Raw genomic sequence first — 13120 nt, 5'->3', positions numbered from 1 at the left:
AAACTGGGATTTCTCTGGCCACAACACAGAGTACGGATGACTGTACGGTCGCGGCAAACCACTGTCACTCACCCACAGCTGCCTGGTCACTAAGTGACAGGGGCTTGTTTTTGAGATGCAGAGGAGGATTGCAATTACGTATAGGAGGCTTGAAAGAAAAGAGAACAACAACATAAGTGGACGTGCAAAACAACATAGTTGGCAGGATTCAAACCTGCACGGGGAAGCCCCAATGGATTTCTAGTCCATCGCCTTAACCGCCCGGCCACGACTACAGACATCTGCTTTCTGTCTCCTGCTGAGGTGGCAACCAAGCACAGGTTCAACAGGGGTCCAAAAGCATGGCCAAAAGCACATTTCGCCTGGGCCTTTTGGAACTGTGCTAGCATCAGTCTTGAAAAGAGCTGTGCATAAAGCAACTCTCCAGAAGCAGATGGAGTGGGGAAAATGTGCCACAAAGGGACAGCCAAAAAGGACTGGGCGACTTGGAAAAAAAACTATCAAATTCCAATCTTGATGAGCCGTACAAGATGTTGCTGTCGATTTATTGAACGTTTCTCTAGACAACATCAGAGTGTAGGGACTACAAAAAAAGCTAAATTGCGACTAGTCGCTGGACTTGAATTATTCAATATGGGATTAAACACGCAGGCCCGCAACCGACTACGCATGCTGGCAGCCCGTTGACTTTTTCTGCTGAATGTGGGCAACATTGAACGCAGCACAGTTGGGGCATAAATGGCCTGAGGTTGTAGAAAGCGGCACAAGCATTGCTTGAAAGACACGGGGTACTTGAAGTCAAGATCTTCATTACCAAAGCTTAGCGGAACCATTTAGGTTTGTAACGTGACAGTGAGATTCAAGCAAGATTGGATGAATCTTATTTGAAGTGTGCAGCAAGTCTGAGAATTCGAAGCTAACTATTGTCCTCAGATCATCACGCCTAAGTTTTGAGAAGACCAGTCGAAATTGTTTCACAAAACTTAAATGTAACCCAACAAAGAAAACCCAGATGGGACTTGAACCCACAATCCCCAGCTTCGAAGGCTGATGCCTTATCCATTAGGCCACTGGGTCAACACTAGCCTTTGTCATATCTGATGTATGGCTCAGGAAGTTCTTGTTACTCAGAAAACAGTTCTTTAGGATCCCTATGCCATATTGCATTCAGACGATCTGATGTTTACACCTAATGACAAAACAGCTTCTCTGAGGAGTTTTCCATTGTCATGTCTTTTTGACCTAAGGGTATGAACCTAGCTTTTTAAAGGTAATACTGGATTGTCTTGCACAGTCAACCTAAAAGGAACTGCATCAAAGAGAACCCAGTTGGTACTTTAAACCCACAATCCCCAGCTTCGAAGGCTGGTGCTTTATCCATTAGGCCACTGGACTGTTTTATACTTACTGTGAACTGTAATATGCCTCCAGGGAGTTTCTGACACACGTAACAAAAACAACATAAACAAAGAGTAGATTGGATCGGTCTCACAGAATTTTTTGTGGCACTGCAGACTGCTTCTACTGGGCTTGTTGGTCTAGGGGTATGATTCTCGCTTTGGGTGCGAGAGGTCCCGGGTTCAAATCCCGGACGAGTCCTACGACAGTCATAGAAAAAGCAGCGGTGCTGTGCTATCAATGGTGTTTCTATGTTAATTGTAGCTGCTTTTGCTGTGACTTTACTTAATGAACATTTAGTGGACTTCTGATCTAAATCAGTCTAACATGTACAACTATACAGACAAAAAAAGGAGCGGCAATGATTCGGTTGATAGATTTGTTTACGGATCTTGAACAACCCACCAGCTTTATATGTAAGCACCATTTTGTCTTTTTACACCGTCTCCTCTCTGTAGGCACCATGCAGGATTCGAAATGGCCTTTCGCGTTAGGTATCTCGTTACCCTTTTAGTCATAACAGGTAATATGCATGGCAATGCAGGAAGTTAATGACATGCAAACACATCTCAAGAAGGTTTTCACAGCTACCGTGTTTCATCCACCAAACATTGCTCCCAAATTGAAGTGAGACCTTCAAAGACAACCCAGATGGGATTTGAACCAACAATCCCAAGCCCCGGAGGTTGATGCCTTATCCCTTGGCCACTGGGCCATTTCGGCAATCATTTGTCATGGATTTTTTGTATGCCTTCAACAAGATGCCAACGAAAAGGAACCGGGTAACACTTTATTTTGATGGTCCCCCTTTAGATAGTCTGCTGACCGTAAGTTACTTTTCAAGTTCTTATCTGTTTACTTTTATCTGGATAGTATCTGTAGATTGTCTTTAAATGTTCTTAGGCAATCAATACAATGTCTACAGCATGTAAACATTTATTAAACTTTCGGTAAGATAAGTGTTACCTAATTAGGTTCTAGATGTTCAACAGTGTTTCAGTAGATATGCAACAAATCCTCAACATTTAATAAACTTGGTAAGTTACGTGTTACCAAATTAGGTTGTAGATGTTCAACAGTGTTTCAGTAGATATGCAACTAATCTTCTACAGATGTTCAACAATGTATTAGTAGATATGCAACAAATCCTCAACAAGTTTTCAGAACATTGACCACCAAGATGTTTGTTGTTATTGTCTGCATGTAGTTGTTATCCAGTTTATGAATAGACTTTGAGTAAACATTCAGATGCCTATAAGTAGCAACGCAAGATATTTTAACATGAACTTTAATCAAATATAAAATTAGGGTTAGGTACAATCTAAGAGTGTTCAATTAACTATTTGTTGCATTTAACCTAACTTTCAGTAGACAGTTATTTTACTTTAAAGGGCACATAGTTTACCTCTTTTTTAAGATTTAATATTAATATTATGGTTCTTCTGAGTGTGCCAGTTTAGGTTCAGTTTAAAACACAATTCAGATTTTTTTATTATAATGTGTTAAAAAGTGTCATGTTGGGGGCGTGTCCACAGTTCGCTGATTTATGGGTGTGTTGCTTTACATGTAAATTAGTTTCGGCTTCCCGCCAACGTAACAAGGGGCGGGGCCATGAGCTCACCCGCTCTGCATTTGCAACAGAGTCTGACAGGCAGACAGAGAAGGAGCAGGAGTGAGAGGTTCAGCAATCAGTCGTACATGTACGACTCGGACACAGACCAAGCAGAGAGTACAAAATCATATGTGTCTTTGTACAGTTTTACAGCCAACTGTGTGCTAGTTTCAAGTGCCGAGCTTGTACACAGAAACTAATAACCACGCACACTTAATGAACTTTTACTGAGGCACCGGACGCGCCGCTCGAAGCCGCGACATGGCACACCAGACACTCTCTGTGGCAGGGCGGAAACATGAAGTGTTCCCAATCATCGCGCCACGCATTTTTTAATTCTAAACATAGGTTTCTATTAGGGTACACACAACGGCAATTCAAGTCTGCAGCGGTCCGAGGCGCCCAGCCGTCGACTTGAGTGAACCCTGATAGAAACCGATGTTTAGAATTCTAAAACGCATGCTAGTTAAGATCACAGGGAGCTTCTGGGATCAATATTGGTGGGCGGGGGGACCGCACTCCTACGTAAAGTTGCGGTCGGTTTGAAAACCGCTCCAATTGCTCCATCGTTTTTATGTTGTTAAATTGAAAAAAAAGCACTGGGTGTGCTTATATCACCCCAATATGATGGTCTATACACCATACATGCACATATGTCTGTCCAAACAGCTTGAAAAGTAGATTTTTTACCATAGGTGCCTTTTAAGGTACATTTATCAGCTCATCTGTTGTCACACTGGGTCCATCAAAATGAAGTGAAAACCTAAGAAATGCTGTTGAATGACTGTAAGGAGACAACATCACAGACAGCATGGCTACTAATCTGTAAATGTTCAGCAGATAGTCAACAGACAGGTAGTAGTGACACTGATGCAAGTATTTGAAGACAAAAACACAACAGCACCACACGTACAAGAACATACAAATAAAAACCAGAGTCATTAGTTCGTCCAACTGCTTTTAATTTATTGCTGTCAAAACAAAAAAAAAAAAAAAAAAAAAAAAAAAAAAAAATTAACAGCCCAGGTAATTAAGCTGAAGAAAACATTCGGTTCAGGACAATTAAGAACAATTGTTGTTACATCCACAGCGGAATGAACCGCCAACTTATCCAGCATATGTTTTTATGCAACGGATGCCCTTACAGCTGCAACCCATCACTGGGAAACATCCATACACAATCATTCACACACATGAACTAGGGACAATTTAGCCAACCCAATTCACCTCTACCACATGTTTTTGGACTTGTGGGGGAACCGGAGCACTCAGAGGAAACCAACGTGAACACCGGGAGAACATGCAAACTCCACACAGAAACACCAACTGACCCAGCCGAGGCTCAAACCAGTGACCTTCTTCCTGTGAGGCGAACGTGCTACCCACTGCACCACCATGCAGCCGCTATATAAATTTTTTTTTCTAAAATTCATCATTTTTTCAGGCTCAGTTCAGTAATTTAACTATTTTGTGGCAAAGAATTGTTTTTTTATTGTCTTTAACATAGTAGGCTGAAAAATAACTAATTTTAGAAATACAATTTAGATGACGAGGTGACGCAGTGGGTAGCACGTTCGCCTTGGCTGGGTCAGGTGGCATTTCTGTGACATTCCATGTTGGTGTGGGCTTCCTTTGAGTGCTCCAGTTTCCCCCACAAGTCCAAAGACATGTGGTACAGGTGAACTGAGTAAGCTCAAATTGTCCGTAGTGAATATGAGTGTGTATGGATGTTTCCCAGTAATGGGTTGCACCTAAAAGGGCATCTGCTGTGTAAAACATGTGCTGAATAAGTTGGTGGTTCATTCCGCTGTGGCGACCCAGGATTAAAAAAGGGAAAAAATTTAATGAATTTAGACGGCATTTAAAGGTTTTTGCATCTGATCTCAATATAATATATTTTTTTGGCATTATAAGCTGAGCTTATTGTGCTGCACTTTTTTGCTTCTACAATTTAACAGTAAACAGAAACATTATTGAACAAAGAAACATACAATAAACATGGCCTTAACAATAAGCGACATAGCAAATCTACTCTCTGTGTTAGTGAGAGTGTGTACAAGTGTGTGTGTATGCAACAAGTGTGTGTACAATATGTGTGTGAGTGAGAGTGTGCAAGTGTGTGTGTGTGACGTGTGAGTGTATAAGAGAGTGACCATGAACTGTATGTGTGTGTGAGAGAATTATTATGATGTAAACAGAAATAACTACCATAAAATTAAAACTGGACCTCGTTTATCTTGTCATATTTATTCTTCTTGTCCTTCTTCTTCTTGTTCTTTCTCTGTTTCTTGCTTTAGTTTTTCTTCTCTGAGTCTCTTCTGAACTGGAGCTCGAAGAGGTGTCATCACAGGATTCATCTGTCACTGATGACTCTACATCAGTTAAATTTCTTTACTTTTTCAGTGTGCCAGAGGCCATTTTGGAGGTCTGTGGAAAAGGAAAAGCTGGGTATTTGGAATGGTTGAAATTTTGCCTTCCTGAAAACCAGTTTTACGACTGGTGGACAAACGGGACTGGAAGACCCTGATAGCAATCATAGCGAAACATGTAAAGAAAGGCAGCATCATTCATAGTGATGATTGGCGTGCATACTCTAGTCTTTCAGAGAGAGGATACCAACATCACACAGTGAACCACAGCATTAGGTTTGTTAATCCATTATCAGGGGTACATACACAAAACATTGAAAGACTTTTTGTAGTTTGAAAACGTTTTGTAGTTTCCTACTCCAGCTTCAAGTGTTTTTTTTTAGTTCTTAGATCTTGTCTTTCTAGTTACAGTGCGATTCTGCCTTTACTTTTATTTTGTTTGTGCACTGCAAAAAAAATTCTCATATCAAGAAGCATTTTCTAGATAAGCAAAACACACTGTTTTGTTTTGAGAACTAATATGCCATTATTAAATGAGTTTTCCTTAAAACAAGCAAAATAATCAACCCAGGCTCATTCTGAAAACGTAGTCCCGAGGACGTTTCTGGAGACTGCGAATTATGTAGCCGGAGGTATGTATGGCTGCATTTAGTTTTTTAAGCGAATGCTGCGGGGCGGTATGACGCCGTTTCTTTTAGCGTTTGCCGGCTGACCGCTTACCTTTGTGTGGAGGGCTTTCCCGCCGCAACCGGTTTGTCTGGTTAGCCTGTCCTGTGCATCGGCAGACTCGAGACTCAGAGAGGAGCTGACCACGACGACCGGGTTCGAGTCCGGGGAAGAGCGGTTCCAGAAATCAGATAAGACTAAAACAGAATCCAAGAAATAAAGCGAAGAGGTTCATAACAGGGTGAGTGTGGTAAAATCCGAAAACGTGGTAAAAAAAAAAATTATCGGACGAGGGCTTTTCTTTTGGCCGATTTTTGGCTGATTGGCCGGTCGCCCAGTCAATTATTCAGCCAGTCGGACAGACAGACGTTCGCTCGACAGCGGCCTCTGGTGGGTTCATGGGAGAACAGCGCGGGCGCGAACGGCACAAGTGAGAGACGTCTGAGAAGCCAAAAAGGCGCACACAGCGGCCTTTTGCGGATTCGCGAAAACCAAAAACTGCAAAAATACGTACCTCGTAAGACGTATTTCGTGGTCTCCAGAAACATCCTCGGGACTACATTTTCAGAATGAGCCTTGGTTGAAAAGTGATTGGGTAACAAGAATAAAAACCTGGGGAATGAATAAAGCATGTAAATTATCTCACATGTTATGTACTTATTTTAAAATAAATATATGTAAAGCTCAGATGGCACATAGAGCTGTATCATCTGTGAATGATTTGAATTATTATACTTGATGTTGAAATGTTGCGTTGAGAACAGGGATATGCATAAAATACTACATTTTTACATGTTTTTTAAATAATTAGATTCTACATGTTCAGTGAGATTAGTATGCAGGACACTATGCTTGATAACAAAATGTGTTTTAGAAGTCATTTTTATGCAGATTTGTAAACATATAATCTGCTGGAATGGCTCAACTGCAATTCTCTAGCAATAATTAAATGCAATTTTCCTGATTATTTGCTCTTTCCCACAATACCACTAATTACTGTATCATCTGACACTGAATGATGGAGACACACCACCGAAACAGATAAAAGTCTCTGTAGCGCAGAGAAAAAGTTTCAGCTAAACTGTGTTTTCCCACTTTTGTCAATCCAACACTAAAAAACTCCTTATCTAGTCATGAGTTAAAAGCTCATTTCTCAATGACACAAATATTACTGATCTTGTTTTAAGAATACAATACTATGCAGGAGCACAATTCTGAAGATTATCATGGCTTTTAAGATTATTTTGTTACTTAGTGAAGCTTAAAGTTACCTATTTTACTAGCAAATTTAGACAATTTAAGAGCAGCCTTGTGTTTTTATTTCATTGTATTTAACGTAATGTCATATGTATTTATAAAGCACATTTATTGTGAATGGCCATACATCCAAAGTGCTTCACAATCATGATGCAGGGGGGCGTCTCTTCACACCACCACCAGAGTGCAGCATCCACCTGGATGATGCGACAGCAGCCACAGGACAGCGACGCCAGTGCACTCCCCCACACACCAGCTATTGGTGGAGTGGAGAGACAGTAATTTAGCCAATTCAGTGGACAGGAATGATTGGGAGGCCATAATGGGTAAGGCCTGATGGAGGGATTTTGACCAGGGAGGACACACCCCTACTCTTTATGAGAAGTGCCATGGGATTTTTGTTGACCACAGGGAGTTAAAACCTCAGTTTAATGTCTCATCCGAAAGACGGCGCTCATTGACAGTATAGTGTCCCCTTCACTTTACTGGGGTATTAGGACTCACACAAACTGCGGGTTGAGCACCCTCTGCTGGCCTCACTAACCTCACTTCCAACTGCAACCTGGTTTCACACGTTGTCGCTCATCCAGGTACTGACCAGGCTCAGCCCTGCATAGCTTCGGTGAGTAACCAGTCTTGGGCTGCAGGGTGATATGTCTGTGGATTTTAAGTCTTTATTTCAAAAATGCTCAATCACACAATTTCAGTCACAAAATATATTTTGTTATGTTTATTGTCAAATGAAGACTGAAAAAAACAAAGATAAATGCGCACCCACCCACAGAACTGCACCTCTGGTTGATTTGATATTGTCACACACAGAGGTGACTCCAGAACATCTCACTGCTACTGACTGATCCTGCAGAGCAGAGGATTATGGGTAAATCTCTCCTCAGTCTCTCAGTCTTCAGCACAGTTTCACTGAAGATCCAGTACCAACACTGAACCCAGGATAGAGAGGCTCAGTGAATGTGGTCTGGACTGAGTGGATGAGGCTTATTGAGTCTCTATAGATGTTGTAGAAGATCAGAGTTCCTGCACTGTGATCCACAAACACTCCTATTCTGCTGATTGGCTTTACAAGGAGTTCAGTCCGTCTGTCATTGTGTTTGAATGAGGAACTGGAGGAAGAGCAGATCAAACTCCAAGACTTATCATTACATCCAAACCAACACTCTTTACTTTCTCCCTTCCTCCTGATGTTCTTATATGACACTGATATAAACACACCGAAATCTCCACTCCAGTCAATCTCCCAGTAACAGCGTCCGCACACACTCTCTCTGCACAACACCTGAAACACATGATCAAATCTGTCTGGATGACGAGGATATGGCTGTTTCTCTCTCACACACTTCACTTTTCTGTTCTCCTCAGACAGAATTATTTCAGTGTGTGCTGTGTTTGGATCCAGTGTGAGAAAACAGGCATCTGAACACAAAAAGAGATACATCACAACACTCACTATAGGTGTGTGTGTGTGTGTGCGCGTGTGCGCACGTTTGAGATTGTGTGTGTGTGTAGACATACATTTGCGTAGTCCTGCTGTAATCCTCTTCTCTTCTCCATGATCAAAACTGTAAACACACACAGATTGCCATTCAGTCAGTAAACAAACACTAAACACACTTTATTTTAAGCAGATGTGAATCTGCAGTCAGAATTATTCTGATCAAACATCAATTGATATGCAATCATTATTTATTAAAATAATTTCAAGAGTTCACACTTAGCTGATGATTGATAATAAAGCTTGTTTGGCATGGGACAGAACGCGGAGCTTATGAGATCCTCAAGCCCTGGGCTCCCCCCTATTTGTAGGGCGAGAGGGGAGTTTGAGCTCAGGTAGATCTCGATGAACTCCCCCTGGCTTATTTCTGGCTAATGACAAAATATTTGGTGGCTGAGAAGAGGTGCTCTCGCTAAGAGATTGGCTATGGTATCAATTTGGTATGTTCAATTTACTTGGGTTGTGTGTTTTTTTGACTGAGAGAGGAAACTGGAGAACCCAGGGAAAACCCATGCGAGCATGGGGAGAATGAGCAAACTCCACATAGAAATGTCATCTTGTTTAGTAGGGACTTTAACCAAAGACATTCTTGCTGTTAGGCAACAGTGCTAATCACTGAGCCACTGTGTTGCCCATCTGGAAAGGAGGGGGAGTAGGGGTGAATCTTTAAGATGATGAGATAAGAAAACTCTGGTTATTTATAGTGAGTTAGGAACAATCTGATTGGAGAATCAAACATGAGCTGATGAGTGAGCAGCGGAGAACAATGATAAGCACTTGATCACTTATAAATAAACTTCACAAACTTTTACAGTGTCTGCAGAATGAACGTAAACAAGATTTATATAATTATATTAAGTGTGCCATATTAACAATATATTACTTTAAATATGATCTATATTTTTATTTTCTGTGAAATGGATCTTCACTATCTGTAAAAAGACTAATAATTAAATAATTTTGAGCTCAAAGTATGTGATTTGTGATATGTGACTTGCTGTAATCACTGATTTAAATATTTACATAATCATAATTGTAATACAAATAGCAATACTTTATTTTCACTTCAACAGTTATTGGTTATTCTTTCGGTGTGTGTGTGTGTGTGTGTGTGTGTTTCTTGAAAATGTACCACTTTTAGAAAAGTGCAACTAGGGCATTCTACTTTAAAACATTGATAGGATCTGATGCTGTCAAGCTTATGTTTCACAATATTGTCCCTCATTATTGGTTAAATAACCATCCTTTCAGCAAACCCTGAAATTTCTGTGTCATTCCAATGCAGAATACGCTGAACTGAGGCCAGTTTTGTGAGCATACAAATGCTAAGGTAAAATCAGATAATTAGCATCCACTTACCCTCAACAACAAAGGATGTACAGAGGCCCAAAGCCAACAATCCCTGAGGGAGACCCACTGGAATTTGCATGACTGAAGGTTTCATTGGACAATCTTTAACCCAAGGAATCTACTGAAAGGTTTAAATATCAAATCCTCTAGAACACTTGAAGTTTGAGGATGCTCTTCTCATTGCAGACTCCTAAATCAATTCCAGTAAGCCTTATTCAGATACCATGGCCTCTCTCGCAGAACAATATGGGCAGCCCCACCAGCTTGCATTGAGGCGAATTGCTGACTTAATAGAATATTCTATAATAGGTATTCAGGATGCTAGTGGACTAAAGAGGTTTGCGTTGAAAGTAAGAGCTCTGTTAGACATGCTGAATCAATTGGGGCATAGTGGCAGAGTAGAGCTTCGTTGTGGCTCACATGCAACAAGACTGTTGTCCAAGTTGCCCCATGAATTACGAGCAGAATTCAGACGCTATGTGCACCAAAAGTGTCAGCTTTTGACCCAACAGTGTCTCAAAATATCGATCTGTAGCCCTTATAATGAGCTGTTCAGACACATTGAGAAACTCTGGCAACTAGATTTACTGCCCTACAGAAGCGAGAAACTTGCCACCAGATCCAAACAAGATCAAGAAGCTGTCGACATGTTAGAGGCAAAGACAACCAGAATTGTTGTCAATGGGACACAACAATATTCCACACCTCTCTTAAGAGTTAAGGACATGCCCAGATTACAAGCTACTAAACAAGTTGTTATGCCGAATCTGCGCAGCACTGAGACTCGCCTGGCTAAAGATCCAATAAAGTCAGAGGCATAAAGAGTTGAAATTAAGAGACTGAAAGAGGCAGGTAGTGTGGTTGAAGCACCAGAACAGAAACTAATGGAGAAAAATGAAGAATCATGGTTTATTCCCTACCACATGGTGAGCCATAATGGCAAAAAGTTGTTTTAACTGCTCATTCTCAAATCAGGGCAAGAACCTGAACAACCTGCTTCCCTTGACCAGCCCTCCTCATTACTTGGAGTGTTGCTGCGCTTCAGGGAGCATGCTGTAGCCTTTAGTAGTGATATAAAAGGGATGTTCCATCAAGTAAGACTACAGCCTGGGGATAAGCCCTACTTGGATTCTTATGGCGTGATTTAAAGAGAGAGTAACTCCCCAGAGTCTGAGAGTGGAAAGTGCTCCCATTTGAAACTTGAAGTCCGTGTTGGGCAACAAATGCACTACAAAGGCACATAGTTTGATCACAGTCAGCCAGTCTGCCACTCACTGGAAAGATGTTTTTTTATGTAGAAAATTGGCTACAGAGTGTCGCAACACCTGATGAAGCTAAAGAGCGGGGAGGAATCTGTTGGTGGAAAGAGGATTTGAATTACGACAGTGGGCATGCAATTTTCCTAATGTCATTGAACATCTGCCAAATCTGTGAATGTTGGCTCAACAAAACTGAATCAGATTTTCAAAAACTTGCTTTAGGATTATGATGGATGTGCCAGTCTGATACTCTTGTAAACCAAACCAGTCTTGACAACTGTTCAACCCCCACAATGAGAAACATGTATAAGGTAGTAGCATGCCAGTGTGACCCATTTGGATTCCTTGTCCCCTACATTACTTGAACCAAGATCCTTATACAGAGTCTATGGGCAAAGCAACTGATTCTACTACTATCCTAACATGGCCTCAGTCAGAATTCTGCCATTACAAAGTATTCGTAGGCATCAGCATTGCCAAAATACAGGCGCTTACAAGTGCACACACCTGGCAGTACAGGGAATTCTGCAATAACTTATTTGACTGTATCACTCACAGGAAGATTCTGAAGGAGCTAGCCACAGACAAAACCTGAAGACAAGGACCAGAATATCTGGGAAACTCTGGAATATCTGTGCCACTGGCCTGTTATCCCTGATGTATGTGCAAAGGAGAATCCTGTTGAATTAAAGAAGCCTACTTTCTGTAGTCACGTAACAGTCGATGTACAGCCATTGCCTGATCCACTATAGTTTGACAGCTTCAAAGCCTTGGTTGAGGCAACTTTTTTTTTTTTTTTTTTTTTTTAATTTATTTATACAGGGACAATGTACAACATGACATGTTGTGCCAGAGTTAGCTATAAAGCTAATTTACATCTGCAGTCCCTGGGCAGGAAGTTGTAACAAATTTAACAGTAAAAAATAATACAATATACACTTACAGTACAATACATACAATACATCATTGTCAATAAAATAAAATAAAATCAGTGGCTGCATATCTGATTTTGTTTAAGCCAAATTTTAAAATGATTAAAAGTGGTACTCTCTCTGATATGCACTGGTATTTTATTCCATCTTTCTGCTGCTTTAACTGAAAAAACTGATTGTCCAAAAGCAGTTCTCCTAAGCTTAACCGAACAATCACCTCTAACCGATGACCTAGTCTGTCTTATATTCTCCTTGCCGACAATCACACATTGTTTAAGGGGTGGTGGTGCAAGATCATTAAATATTTTATACATTAAAAACACATCAGCATAAAATAAGAAACTGTCGAATGTTAGTAATTTATATTGTGCAAAACAGTTACAATGATGATAGCTCCTTGGCTTTTTAGCTAAAATTTTAACAGTTTGTTTATAAATAACATACAATGGTTTTAATGTTGTAATGTTCGTGTGGGACCAGCTTGTAGCACAATAAGATAAGTGAGGGAAAATCATTGTATTCATAAAAAGTTTAGCAGCAGCCAAAGGTAACTGATGCCTAATGTTTCTATAAATCCTCAGACTCGCTCTAGCACTTTTGGAGACCTTCTTAATGTGTTTTTTAAAATTTAAGTTAGAGTCATTAATTATACCTAAATATTTAAAATGATGAACTATATTTATTACTTCTCCATTAACTAAGATATCTGAGCAATGCTCCTCATTTTTCTTAATTGAAAAAAAAATTCCAACAGTTTTACTTACATT

At 40.5% G+C, this 13120-nt stretch overlaps 1 protein-coding gene and 2 non-coding genes across 4 annotated transcripts in view; 2 read left to right on the top strand and 1 right to left on the bottom strand.

Moving 5' to 3' along the window:
- Nucleotides 1–13120, top strand: part of LOC130222040 (NACHT, LRR and PYD domains-containing protein 12-like) — a 417646-nt gene that overhangs the window by 43495 nt on the left and 361031 nt on the right. The window lies entirely within an intron of this gene.
- On the bottom strand, nucleotides 1005–1077 carry trnar-ucg (transfer RNA arginine (anticodon UCG)). The gene has a single exon. It is a non-coding gene; the product is annotated as a tRNA-Arg (tRNA).
- On the top strand, nucleotides 1528–1599 carry trnap-ugg (transfer RNA proline (anticodon UGG)). The gene has a single exon. It is a non-coding gene; the product is annotated as a tRNA-Pro (tRNA).

The sequence above is a fragment of the Danio aesculapii genome, chromosome 4 (genome assembly GCF_903798145.1).
Source record: "Danio aesculapii chromosome 4, fDanAes4.1, whole genome shotgun sequence".
Taxonomy (NCBI): Eukaryota; Metazoa; Chordata; class Actinopteri; order Cypriniformes; family Danionidae; genus Danio; species Danio aesculapii.
The sequence above is the reverse complement of the archived record's forward strand: the minus strand, read 5'-3'. Positions and strand labels throughout refer to the sequence as shown.